The sequence below is a fragment of the Bos indicus genome, chromosome 19 (genome assembly GCF_029378745.1).
Source record: "Bos indicus isolate NIAB-ARS_2022 breed Sahiwal x Tharparkar chromosome 19, NIAB-ARS_B.indTharparkar_mat_pri_1.0, whole genome shotgun sequence".
NCBI lineage: Eukaryota > Metazoa > Chordata > Mammalia > Artiodactyla > Bovidae > Bos > Bos indicus.
Window position 1 is genome coordinate 23,013,544 of NC_091778.1, and position 14,455 is coordinate 23,027,998.

General features: G+C 49.8%; 1 protein-coding gene across 3 annotated transcripts in view; it reads left to right on the forward strand.

Annotated features, from left to right (window-relative positions):
- ABR (ABR activator of RhoGEF and GTPase) overlaps window positions 1–14,455 on the forward strand; it is a 188,644-nt gene that overhangs the window by 73,407 nt on the left and 100,782 nt on the right. The gene's annotated exons all lie outside the window — the stretch shown is intronic.

The window sequence follows — 14,455 nt, forward strand, 5'->3', positions numbered from 1 at the left end:
CCCAGGGACTGTAGCCCACCACGGGATTCTCCGAATAATACTGGAGTGGGTTGCCATGCCCTCCTCTAGGGGATCTTCCCCACCTAGGGATTGAACCTTGGTTCCCCCATTGTAGGCAGATTCTTTTACCATCTCAGGAGGAGTATATACCAAAGACCAAATGAATATGAACTTGACTTTCTTCGTAGAAGAATTTTTTTTCTTCTTTTTTGGGTCTGATTGGCTAATGTACTGTTTGTGAATACTCTCCTTGTTTGCTATCCCTCCCTGATCTTCAGGGCAGCCCTGTGGATTGGGCAGGGCAGCCGTGTCATCCCCATTTTACAGTGAGGAAGGAGGGGCTGTGTGGGGCTGGGACCAGAACCCAGATCTGACTTCTGGCCCCAGTGTCCACTCATTATATCCCATTGACTGGCTGATGGTAGCACAGCTGGGGATACTGAGTCCTGCTTGGGGTCTGTTCCTGTCACTGTGTCTGGTACATAATTTAGGAGCTGTTTGTTGAACGACTGCTGCCCATTTATACATGAAGTAGGTTTTTCTCCACTGTGGTGAGGTCATCTAGTCGTTCTGCACCATTATTCCTATATGTTTTGGTGGACATATAACTGCATTTCCTACAGAATAATTAGGAATTTTAGGCCCCTCTACCTGAGTGGGGAATTAGGTCAAGTACAAAAAGCAATAGACTTGGTCCAAAGAGCAGGCTTGATGGTGTGGTTCAGTTGTTTCTTAGCCAGGTGGCTGTGGATGAGACCCAGAACCTCTTTGAGCCTCAGTCTTCCCCTGTGTAAAATGGGCGAGTAATATCTACTCTGACAACATCCCTGGGTTTTGAGAATGAAATGAGATCCTGGCTGTGGGCTTGATATGTACTGTTAAACATGGTGCAGATAATAGCATTTCTCATTTGTCTCTCTGAGCCTGGACACTGTGAAGCCGCTCTCCTTTTTCTGCCCAGGGCCGGTTTTGGCGGGTTCCCTATCCCTCGCCTGCCTCTTCGGCCCTTGCTACGGTTGCCCCCAAATCTAGGACTCCTTTGTTTCAGGCCTTGGAGTCCTGGCTTCTCCAGGCGGCCACGGTCTCTGCCTCCTTCCCCGGGGGAGCCGGGAGGTGGAGGAGAGGATCGCGTCACCATGGCAACCAGAGAGGCCGAGCCGCACCCCCGCGGGGGGTCTGAGCCTGTTCTCAGCAGCGGGGGCGAAGCCAGAACCGAGCGCTCGGGCTGAGCGGCCCGCACCTCCGGGAACCAGCTGTCGGGGCGCCTCTGCTCTGTCTTCCTGTTGCTCCTTCGCGTGGCTAGTACCCCTGCACCAGGCCTGCCTGGAGGCCTGTGGGTGAGGAGGAGACCATCCTGCGGTCCAGGCAGCTGCTGCAGGCCGAGGCTGAGCCCCCCAACCCCGCCGTGTGAATGTGTCAGGGGCTGCCCCCTGTGCTCGCCCAGAGTAAAGCCCTGTCTGTGCACCTCCTTCGCCTCTTCACCAGCAATCCTTCCAGTCCTTCAGGGCTTAAGTCAAACCTTGCCTCTTACAAGTCACCTCTCCTGTGCTTGTCAGACAGCCTGGCTGATGGCTTCCTGGGGCTGTTTTGGCATCGAGTTTCATTTGACTTTAGGGGCTGTGACCTCGGGGTCCTCATCTGAAACTGGTGATTCTCAACCTTATAATACATTAGAATCACCCGGGGAGCTTTTAACAGCCCTGCTGCCCTGGCCACCCCTCACCAATTTAATATGGATCTCTGGCTTGGGAGCCAGACACCAGACTTCCCAGGGAATTCCAATGTGTAGAAAAGGTTGGAGCTGGTGTCTTGAAGTTCACATTTTATTTTATTTATTTTTTATATATATTTTTAATTTTGGCTGCACTGGGCAGCTTGCAGAATCTTAATTTCCTGAGCACAGATCGAACCTGCACCACGGTAGTGAAAGCGCCGAGTCCTAACCACTGGACCACCAGGAAATTCCCAAGTTCAAATTTTAAATACTCCTGTGGCCTGTGACGCCTTGCTTGATGCTAAGCCTACTGAGTGCAGGCTGACCAATGAACAGTTGGGTCTACTGATGAAGCAAAGCCTGCTGGAGCCTAGCCCATTTGTATGTTTTCAATGCTCCGATTTGCTTTTTGTTTGTTTGTTTATTTTTCAAGGACTAGGAGATCCCGAAGGGCCCTTATTGCTCAGCAAGAAGACTGGGGTAGTGAGGATAATAGTTACTTTTTAATTTAGCACCTGTCGTGAACCAGGTGCCTTGCTTTGCATTTATTTTTTCATGTTGTTGTTTAGTTGCTAAGTGGTGTCTGACTCTTTTTCACCCCCATGGGCCACCAGACTCCTGTGTCCATGGGATTTCCCAGGCAAGAATACTGGAGTGGGTTACCCTTTCCTTCTCCAGGGGATCTTCCTGACCCAGGGATCAAACCCACGTCTCCTGCATTGCATGCAGATCCTTTACCACTGAGCCACCAGGGAAGCCCCTTATTTTTTCATGCTACATGCTGGGTTGCTTTAGTTGTGTCCAGCTCTTTGCACCGCTATGGACTGTAGCCCACCAGGCTCCTAGCTCCATGGGATTCTCCAGGCAAGAATACTGGAGTGGGTTGCCATGCCCTCCTCCAGGGGATCTTCCTGAACCAGGGATAGAACCAGTGTCTCTTGTTTCTCCTGCATTGGCAGGCAGGTTCTTTACCACTAGTGCCACCTGGGAAGCCCTACTTTTTCATGGGGACCCCGCAAAAACCTCATGAGGTATAGGCATTGTCTGTTATCCCTATTTCACAGATGAAGAAACTGAGGCTCTGGAAAGTCAAGTAGCTTGCCCAAGGTCACATGGCTTTTAAGTGACAATACTGGGATTGGAACCTGAGTCTGACTCAAAGCCCAGGCCCTTGACCACTGTCCTGTCTTGGCTCCCAGCTCCCTCTTCCATCAATTGTGGAGCAGGAGGTGCTGAGAATGAGGCGACTTGACCTGTGGGAAAGATGCTGGTCTCAAAAGGCCTCACCTTGGTGCCATGCCACCTCTGAGGGGACTCCCAATGGGATATCTGGGGTCACAGGGCCCTGAAGGTGTCCAGCCCGCTCTCCGGTGCCTTCAGCTGACCTCTACTGAGGATTGCTCTGCCCAGATGCTGTCCAAGTTCTTTCACCCCCATGACGTTTAATGTCCCACAGCCAGCCTGAGACATGACACTTATTCTTGTTTCAAAGAAGCTCAGAGGGAGGCCAGAGCCGACTAGCTGATGATCCGCAGAGCAGTTTTCCGGGTTCTATGGCTGCTCAGTTCCAGACTCCGAGTCTGCCTTGACTGTCTTGGTTTCCACCAGATTGTGGGGGGAGGGGAGGGCAAGGTTCATAGCCCTGTGTACCCCTCAGCTGTGTGAAGGAGATGAGGGCCACCATGAGGGTCGTCAGCCTCAGAACCGACCCCACTTGTCGGGGGTGTCCTGGTTTGCTGGGAAGGTGGGGGGAGTTTAAGGATTTGGGAGGAAATGATCCCTTGGAAGGGGGGCATGGCAACCCACTCCTCTGTCCAGGAAAGCCCCATGGACAGAGGAGCCTGGCAGGCTGTAGTCCATAGTGTCACAAGATTGGCCATGACCAAAGTGACTGAGTGCGCACGCGCGGCAGCTCTGCGTACCTCCTGGGGGAGGGGTTAACATCGGGAAACCACCTGCTCATGGTTTCACAGCAGCGTCAGCACCGGCCTGAATCAGCACCGGCCTGAATCCACTGCCCGGCATCCAGGGGAGGTCTGAGAAGGGGGCAGAACCATTTGCTGGGAGCTGGTGACAGGAATGGGCTTCCCTGGTGGCTCAGCGGCAAAGAATCTGCCTGCAATGCGGGAGATGCGGGCTTGATCCCTGGGTCGAGAAGAACCCCTGGAGGAGGAAATGACAAGCCACTCCAGTATTCTTGCCTGGAGAATCCCATGGACAGAGGAGCCTGACGGGCTACAGTCTTTGGGAGTCGGACACGACTTAGCAACTTAACAACAGTGACAGGAATGGCAAATTGGAAGGACTCTAGTGGTGCAGGAGGAGGGATTCCAGGACCTCGGCTTCAGCTTCACCAGCCTGTTCATCAGTTCCCCGAGCAGAAGGGCGTGGTCCTGCCCCGTCTTTGAAGCTCTGTCCCCTCAGGGAACGGCCTCTTCCTTCCCCTCTTCTCTCAGTTCTTCAAGGCGCCCCCAGACCCTTCGACAACTGGCCCTCTCCCTCAGGCTTTGCCACAGGTTGCCTCTTCCCCTCAAGGGCCCTGAGAACAACCTGCCCAGGTGGTGGGTTTTTTTTTCCCCTTCCTATTTGTACAGGTCGTACCTATTATAATGGTTGAAGCACAGGTCCTAGAGTCACACCACTAGTATTTAGACTGGTTCTCCATTTAACAGCCTTTTAAACTGTGGGCAACCGAATTAGCCCCCTATGCTTTCACTTCCTTGATTATAAATGAGAATCATAATGGTACTGCTTAATTTGTTTTTTTTTTTAATTAAAAAAAATTTTTTTTTAATTTATTCAGTTATGCCAGGTCTTAATTGCAGCATGCAGACTCTTTGTTGTGGCATGCGGGGAACCTGGGCCCCCTCCATCGGGAGCTCAGCATCTTAACCACTGGACCACCAGGGAAGTCCCTTAAAAATCTTTTTAAAGTGCACCAATGTTAAGTATGTGGTGGTGGTTTAGTTGCTAGGTCGTGTCTGACTCTTGTGACCCCATAGACTGTAGCCTGCCAGACTCCTCTGTCCATGGGATTATCCTGGCAAGAATAATGGAGTGGGTTGCATGCCCTACTCCAGGGGATCTTCCCGACCCAGGGATAGAACCTGCGTCTCCTGCATTGAAGGTGGATTCTTTACTGCTGAGCCACGAGGGAAGCCCAATGTTAAGCATACAGTTTAATATGAACTGTTACATACCTCTACTCATGTACCCACCCAAATCAAGTTGTAGAATGTTTCCAGTAACCTGGAATGTTCCCTCATGCCCCTTCCCAGTCAATACCCACTGCCTTCCTCGGCCCGCCCACAGGTAGCCTCTCCTGTGAACTTTCATCACCGTCGGTTTGTTTTCCTGCTGCTGAACTTCATAGGAATAGAATCATGCGGTGTGTGTTCCTTTGTGTCTGGATTCTTTTGCTCAGCATATTGTTTGTAAGATTCGTCTATCACAGAGTTGCTCTGAAGGTGAAAAGAGGTGCGTGCACAGCCCAGGGCTTGACAAGGCACGGATGGCAGTGATGCTAGAACCACCCTGCGAGGTCGGGAAGCGGGGATGGTCTGTGCCCCTGGCTCTGTTACCACCTGACACAGCGAGTGGCATATGGAGACTTATTTTTGGCTGCACCAGGTATGAGTCCGGCACATGGGATCTTCGATCTTTGTTGCTGCAGCACTCGAGATCTTTAGTTGCAGCATTCAAACTCTTAATTGCAGCATATGGGATCTAGTTCCCTGACCAGGGATTGAACCTGGGCCCCCTGCTTTGGGAGCACAGAGTCTTAGCCACTGGCCCACCAGGAAAGTCTCTACATACAGAGACTTTTGATGCGCTCTGAAGATGTTTGATGCTGTGTTAGTGGGAAGCATGGTCAGGCCTGAGCCTCCCTCTGCTGTCTCCAAAGGTTTCCCCACCCCCACTCCCATTGTCAGTTCTAAGGCAGAAAATGAGTTTATCAGCCTTTGTCCCTCCCCTGCTGGTAGGGAAGGACCATTCCACACCTGGAACTCATCTTTATCCTGTACCCACAGATTCTTAGAGTGTCCAAGAGGAGATGGGAAAGATCCCTCAAACTGTCCTCAGCATCTCTTATGGGGTTCGGGATACCAGGATAGATTCTTGGCGATGTCCATCGGTCACTGGACATTCTCAGGAAAAGGTTGTAAATAGCTTGACACCTGTGTGCCTCCAGCCATCTGGGTGCCCCTTCCTCCCCCTTGTGCCCACTAGAGCTGGAGGTGGTAGAAGTGAGGGCTGGTCATTTGGGTTTGAACCTACTGCCTCTGGCCACCTCTTCACATTACCCAAAAGGAGCGTGTCTGAGATGGTCTGACACTGGTTGGTTCATATCCTGGCATCTGGCAGAGACTCCATCACAGGCCTGAAATAGGTAACTCTGTGATCACATGTGGTCCCAATCTGGATGATTCTTAGGCAATCTGGAGGTCACAGGATGCTGCCTGCATTGTAACTGGACAGGAACATACGCATCAGGAAGAATTATCTAAAGTTAGCGATGCTCGGCAACAATGTGGCTGGTGAGACCCCACTGTGGATAATGGTTCAAATCAACTCTCCCCAGTGGGTCCTGCCTGACGCTTAGCTCACAAGGCCCTCGGTGTGCTGGTCTGTGCCCACTTCTCCAGCGCTGTCTGCCCCTCACTCCCTCTGCTCACTCAGTTTTCCAGCCAGGCCAGGCTATTTATAGTCCTCCTAAGGGGCCCTGCTGTTTCACACTTTGTGCCTTTGCCAAGCCTCTTCTTGTTGCCTAGAACTCTGCTCCTGTCCCCCATCTGCCTGGCAAGCACCCACACATCTTTATTCAATTAATTATATTAATAATAGCAGCTAAGCTTTATTGGGTGCTTACTATGTGCTAAGTGCTTTGCCTGCGTTATCCAGCTTAATCCTCAAAGTAGCCCTGTGCGCTCCATCTCTACGTCATCCTCTTTCACAGCAACCAATTTCCATTTGTAAGTGGCTGCCTCTGAGCACAGAGCAGTTAGGAAGTGATGGAGCCCGGATTGGAGCCGCACCTGTGTGAACCCAGGGTTCTTGTTCTTCGCCACAGTGATAAACTACCTTCCTTGGAGTATCACCCAAGCCCATCCAGCCACTCCCTCATCCATCCTGTTTCTTCCTCCCACCTCTCTGCCTTGCCTGTGAGGTGCTTCTGTCATAGCATCTAGGAGGTTTCTGTGCTTACTGGACTGTCTTCCTCTACTGGGCTGTAAGGATTTCACTTAAGACTGTGTTCGTTTTAATTGGCAGGAAATCCAATATATAGGGGCTTATAGTTCCTGTTTAGCAAGAAATGAGGTAGGCTGTTTCTAGTGTGGCTCCTAGCTCAGTGAAAGTGAAAGTGGCTCAGTAGCATCAGGGAAATGTCTGTGTTCTTTCTTGATTATTTCCTCATAGCAGCAGTATGGCCACTGGAACTCATCACATCTGAGTTGAAGGTGAAAAGTCCCTTTTTAATTGTTAAAGCAAATGCTTTGCCAGAGGCCTTCACTAGCATCTCATTGACCAGAACTATGTCAAGTGGCCATTCCTGGTTGTAAGAGAGGCAGAGAAAGTGGATATTTCGCCTGGGACTGGGTTCATTGTCACTTCATAGAAAACCAGCATGAGGGAAGAAGAGAAGCTAGATACCGAGTAGAAGACAAGCAGTGTCTGCTAGTAGCCTAGAGAACAGAGACTATGAATTATTAATGATTTCTCCCAAATCCTTAGAATCTGAATGCTTTATAATTGTTTTGTGTTGTTGCCTTTTAGGCAACATACAGATATAAGCATACAAACTTTTTTTTTTTCCAAATACTTTGGCCATCTGATGTGAAGAGCCAACTCATTGGAAGAGACCCCGATGCTGGGAAAGATAAAGGGCAGGAGGAGAAGCGGGCCACAGAGGATGAGATGGCTGGGTGACATCATCGACTCAAAGGACATGAGTTTGAGCAAACTCCGGGAGATGGTGAAGGACAGGGAAGCCTGGTGTGCTGCAGTCCATGGGGTCGCAAAGAGTCAGACACGACTGAGCGACTGAACAACAACATTCTGTACATACTATTGTTAATTTCTTTTTTTATTAATAAGCTGATGTAAATCATCCATATAATTTTTAATGACTACGTAGTAGTTCATCTTGATGAAATACCATAATTTACTCAATAATTCCCTATAATTATTCAGCTTGTTTTTAATGTCACAATCATAAACAGCCCTGTGATTAATAATCTTATAACTTTATTTTATGCACATTTACAACTAATTTCTTAGTACACAGTCTTAGATTATGCTGGGTTAAAATCTGTACCATTGGAGAAGGCAATGGCACCCCACTCCAGTACTCTTGCCTGGAAAATCCCATGGACGGAGGGGCCTGGTAGGCTGCAGTCCATGGGGTCGCTAAGAGTCGGACACGACTGAGCGGCTTCACTTTCACTTTTCACTTTCATGCGTTGGAGAAGGAAATGGCAATCCACTCTAGTGTTCTTGCCTGGAGAATCCCAGGGACGGGGGAGCCTGGTGAGCTGCCGTCTATGGGGTCGCACAGAGTCGGACACAACTGAAGCGACTTAGCAGCAGCAGCAGCAGAGAGAATCAACACAGCAACTAGTCAAAGTCAAATAATCACTCTAGCCAGTAATATACTTCACTCCCCCATCCTGGGAAGAATTTATATCAACAATCCAGAGACCTGAAAGAGGGAATAGAGCTAAACATGTCAGATGTAGGTTTTATCCTGTTAATCTTTCTGATTTCAAGGTTCATCTGTGGTACTTTTATCTTAAACTCCTGTAAACCAATGTTGTTGCTTTAAGAAAGTGTTGGTTGCAATCAAATTTTTTTCTGTAATCAAAACAAACAAACAAAAAATCTGTACCAGGACTTTCCGGGGCGGTCCAGTGGTTAGGAATCCATCTTCCAGTGCAGGACTGACTTGGGTTCAGTTCCTGGTTGGAGAACTAAGATCCCACATGCCGTGGGGCAACTAAGCCCCTTACCTCAAGTAAGCCCTTACTTACACACCTCAAGTAAGCCCATCCTGTACAACTGGAGAATCTCATGCACTGCAACAAAGATCCAGTGCAGAAAAAAATAAACAAAAACTATACCAACTATTAAAGCTTTTGATACCAAACTGGCTCCTGAAAAGTTGTGCCAGTTGTACACATCCTCCAAGAAATTCTAAGAATGCCTGTTTCCGTACAAGTTTGGGTATTTTCCTTGCTGATTTGATAGGAAAATTGCAAAGTATAGAAGTTTGCATTTTCTTTGGTTACAACTGAGGTTACATTTAACATTTTATATATATATACACACACATATTACACACTGGGCACTTACAGTTCTTTTAATTTTCTGTTCATTTCTCTAACTCATTTAGCAAGTTGAGTTTTTCTCATTGGATTGCAAAAGCACTTCCTATATGAAGGAGACAAGGAGTTTCATAGGAGAAGGGTTCATACTGAGCTGTATTTGAAGGCTAAATAGGACTTTGCCAGGCGGACAAGGGGTGAAGAGGGGGTTCTAGGTGTAGGAGCAGCACGGGCAAAGGTTCAGAGGTAGGAAACAACGAGCACGTTAGGTCCCTGTGTTAATGACATAGGGCTGCCAGTAGAAAAAATTAGCATAAACTTGGTGACTTAAAAACAACAGAAATTTAATTGCTCAGAGCCTGGAGGCCAGAGTCCAAAATCAAGGTGTTGGCTGGGCCACGCTCCCTGCCAAGGCACTAAGCTGGGGAGAATCCTTGCTTGCCTCTTCCAACTTGTGGCTCCAGGCGTCCCCTGACTTCTGGCTGCATAACTCCAATCTCTGCTTCCATTTGCACATGGCCTTCTTCTGTGTGTCTGTGTCTTCTCCCTGCTTTACCTACAAGGACACGTCATCTGATTCAGGTCCATCTGAGTCCAGAGGGCTTCCCCGGTGGCTCAGCGGTGAAGAATCCACCTGCAATGCAGGAGACACGGGTTCGATCCCTGGGTCGGGAAGGTCCCCTGGAGGACAGCATGGTAACCCACTCCAGTGTTCTTGCCTGGAGAATCCCATGGACAGAAGAGCCTGGTGGGCTACATTCCATAGGGTCGCAAAGAGTCAGACAAGACTGAAGCAACTTACCACGCATGCACGCAGTTAGTCTAAGATCATCTCTTCTAGAGATCCTTAACTTAATTACATCTACAAAGAACTTTTTCCTAAATAAGGTCACATTTATGAGTGCCAAGGTTAGGATTTGGATATATATATATATCTCTAGGGGCTTGCAGGGACATACCTAGAAAATGTCTGATATTACAGAACAGCAGAATATGACTCTGTAAAGGAAGAGGCAGATGATGACCATGAAAGGCTTTTTGCTGAGGAGTTTGGCTTGGCCCTTGAAGTGAATGGGGAAATGTTGAATTTTGAATCATCAGATCTGTAGTCTGGCACTCTCGGGGAAAGAGTGTTGGTATTGTCCTTATAAGAGTTGATGGGGATGGGAAAAACGATGGGGAGTGGGGATATCTCAGGGTGTAGGATATGAACAGGAAGAGGGAGGAATCTGGAATGACTCCTTGGTTTCCAACTTGAGTAATCTAGCACATTAACTTCAGGGAAAGGTTGGGTTTGAATTTCCTGGGGGTGGAGATGTGCAGGAAACGATCAAAGAGATGGGTCTGTAGCCCAGACCTCTCCCTGGAATATAAATAAAATTTGGGAGAGGGGAGTAAAAGAAGTAACAGAAGCTTGGAGAACACCAATTTCTCCCCCTCATTTTCTTGTGAAAAATTTCAAGCCTACATAAAAGTTTAAAGTATCTTATAGTGAACACCCATGGACCCACCATCTGGAGTCGATAATTATCATTTTTCTCCACTTGCTTTATCACACATCTATCCATTCCCTCTTGAACATCATCAATGCATCTTGTTTTCTATGTATTTTAGGGTAAGTTGCAAACATTAGCTACGTTTCACTTCGACACATTAACATGCAAATCAATCACTAGAGTTCAACATTTAGTGAAATGCACAAATCTTAAGTGTACTATTTGATGAAGTCGATGAATGCATCACTGTGTACCCATATATCCCTGTCAAGATACATTTCCATCTCCTTAGAAAATTCCCTGTGCTCCTTCCAGCCAAATCCTGTCCCCACCTGACCCCTACAAGCAACTGCTATTTTCTTTTTTCTTTTTTTTCAAGCATAAATTAGTTTTGTCTGTTCTAGAACTTCATGTAAGTGAAGCCATACAAGATGTTTTCCTTTGTATCTGGCTTCTTTCACTTAGCATAATGCCTGTGAAGAGTCATTTCTTTGTGTCTCAGTAGCTTGTCCCTTTTATTGCTGAGCAGTATTCTATTATAAAGATGTGTAGTTTAGTCACTAAGTCGTGTCTGACTCTTTGGGACCCCATGGACTGTTGCCTGCCAGGCTCCTCTGTCCATGGGATTTTCCAGTCAAAAATGCTGAAGTGGGTTGCCACCTCCTTCTCCAGAGGATCTTCCCAACCCAGGGATCAAACCCACATCTCCTGCATTGGCAGGCAGATTCTTTACTACTGAGCCATCAGGGAAGCCTGTAAAGATGTGTAGGAATAACAGTTTGGGGGAATTCCCTGGTGGTCCAGTGTTTAGGATTCAGCACTTCCACTGCAGGGGGCATGGATTCAATCTTTGGTTGGGGAACAGAGATCCCACAAGCCAAAGGTGTGGCCAAAAAAAAAAAAAGAATTTTTTTAAGGGATGGACAGAGAGATAGGATTCTACCAAGGATACTAGAAGGAACAGTGAAGGCAGTAGGAAAAGCACCCAGATAGAATGTCAAGGAAAACCATCTGGATCAGTTATAATTAGGTTTGACTACATATAACATAAAAACTAAGTAACAGTGACTTAAATAACAGGCATTTTTCTTCTCTCATTAGAAGAAGTCCAGAGATAGACAGCCCTGGGGTGGTATGTTGGCTCGCTGTGCCATCACTGGCCCAGGCTCCTAGCTTTGTGCTCAGCTGTATTCAGCACTGGCTTCTATCCTGAGGGTCACCTCATGGTTCAGTATGGCTGCTGGAGCTCCAGCCATCCTATCTGCCTTCCAAACTGGTAACAGAAGGAGGAAGCATGGGGACGGGGGAAACATACATTCTAGGTGAAGCAATCTCAGAAACTTTCCTCGAAGTTCTACACATATCCACTTAACACTCATTGGCCAGAACTTCATCACATACTCTGTACCGCTAGGAAGAGCAGCCACTGAGCACACTGCCACTCCAAGATAATGAGATTTCTGACACTAGGAGGGGAAATGGATATTGGCTGTCAGAAGCCTCTTCTACCTTCTCTCTCTTTGTTATAGTATTTATTTATTTTGCACTGGATCTTAGTGGCGGCACGCGGGATCTTTGATCTTCATTGCAGCTTGCAGGATCTTTAGTTGTGGCGTGAGAGCTCTTAGTTGTAGCATGTGGGATCTAGTTCCCTGACCAGGGATGGAACTTGGGCCCCCTGCATTGGGAGTGCAGAGTCTTAGCCACTGGACCATTAGGGAAATCCCCTTCTCCTTCTTTTGACACCTGGTGGCCTAGCCATGTCCACTCAGCCTTCCTGTCTGGGGACCTACACAGATTGAAGGCTGTGCTTGGCAGATTTACATCCTCCAAGTTCCTAGGGCTCCTTCCTTCTTGAAGGGGTGGTGTCTCTATCTTTTCTGTAGGTCTGTCTTTTCTGGTAGGAGTTTCCAGGGTCTCTGGCTGGCTTCTTGGGCTATTGGGGTCTCCTGGAGTGTGAAATGAAAGAGGCAGTATCCATGGGGAATTTGCAGAGAGCTCTATGGGCATTCTCTTCCACCCCTGGGTATCCCCGCTGCTGTGGCTGGCACTCTTCCCTTGCCTATTTGGTCAGCCTCCCCTGACAAGCAGGGCTTCTTCTCCAATCCTTGTACTGATGGAAAGAGATTCCTCTAGAAAGTAATGAGATTCAGAAGGGGAAAGATGGCATTTGGAGACAGACAGACTTGGGTTGAGATCCTTTCTGTGCAAAGCTCTCTGAGACTCAGAGACTCCGTCTGTGAACTGGTGGTAGTGAGAGCAGCTTCACCGACGTGTCTGGGCTGAGCTGTGGTCCATGGCTCCCACTCTGATAAGGATGAATTGGGCACACATCGGGGAAGCTGGCAGCAAACTTCCCACCCTGTTATGACCCAGGCAGTTCCAGACTGTGCAGTAGAGTCCAGCCTCACCACCCTCCCTGTGGCCCCTCTGCCCTTGCCCTGGGGAAATGTCCTGAGAGTGAAGGCGCTGGTCCTGTGACCCCTGGGAATTGGTCAGTGTAGAGGAGAATCAGTGCAGCCTGCTGGAGTCTGAACTGTTGGCCAGAGCAGGGTTCACCATGGCTCACACCCCTGACCTTGACTCCAGGCACTAATAGGGCAGCCTGGAGCCTCCTGGAGGACAGATGGAGGGTTAATGTGGCGTTTCATTCCCTTGTGCTTCTCCAGAGTGAGTGCATCTCACCAAACAGCCAGGCCCCTTCACAGTGCCAGACTCGGGCAGGCTGAATACTGTGGCTTTTCTTCCTCCCTCTCGGCCCCTGAAAACAGGAGAATTCCTGTGTGCCCCCATCAGTGGGTCCCATTTCCCGAGTGCAGGGCACACATATCCCAGCGGCTGGGTCGCTAGGTCCTGTGGTTCTTCATGTGCATGCCTGTCCTGGGAAAAAAAATAGTAGCTCACAGCCCTGACAGCTTAGTGGGCCGTCGGCACAGGAGAGGAAGTCAGCAGGAACAGGTGCAGTGAGGCCGTGGGGGGCGGGGGGGCGGCCTCAGCTGCCAAAGGGCCAGATTGGATTGAGTGTGGCCGTGGCGGGTGCCCTGGTGACCTGTTGACACCATTCTCAGGCTGCCGGCTGCCCCGGGGGCCGGCGTGTTTTGACAGCGGAGGAGCCAGGGCCCCCACTGAGAACTTGGCTCCAGCCTTGGACCCGAGCGGCACAGTGCATTCCTCTGCCCATTCACTCTCTGCACGTTTCCAAGGCCCTGCCGCGCGTCGGCCGTGGGTGCTGGGCCCTCAGCGAGGGCTGACACCCAGTCCCCACCCCAGGGGTTCAGGGACAAATGGGCAGGATCACCAGGGGCGCTAGAAGGCCACACGCTGTAGGAGTTCTGAGCTGGGACACCAGGGAGGGCACCCTGGAGGAAGTGATGTCCGAGCAGGTGATGGGACAGACCCCACGAGGGGTGGGGGTGGAGGAGGGTCCCTCAGGCCGCTGCAGGAGAGACCTCGCCACCGATGGAGTCAAATGGAGGCCTTTCTCAGGTGCTGTCCTGTCCCGGCTGCCCCACGGACCCGGCCTGCTGTCCAGGGAGGGGGTGTCTATGCGGGGGCCCTGGCCTCCAAGTGGTGCTGGCAGCTCCAGCAGGGTTAACGGCAGCTTGACTTCCCTACGGCCTTCTTTGCCCTCCTTCTCCGAAGGAAGCCTCCGTGGAAATTACAGAAATAAGTGCCGGCTTTTGAGGACTCTGCTGTTCCACCAGGTCCCTGCCAGGCCCGGGCGGCCTTCTCGCCCACGTTCTGCCAGCCTTGGGCTCCGACCTGCGCGGAGCCTTGTTCAGAGGGGCCAGGGCTCCCTCGGGGGCCCTTCCTCAGCCCCCACCCCCCGAACCCAGCCCTGCTCCCCACCAGCCAGGGATGGGGCTCCGTGTACAAATGGTACCCAAGGAGGAGGGGCACAGGAAGTGACATCGCTCGGCCCG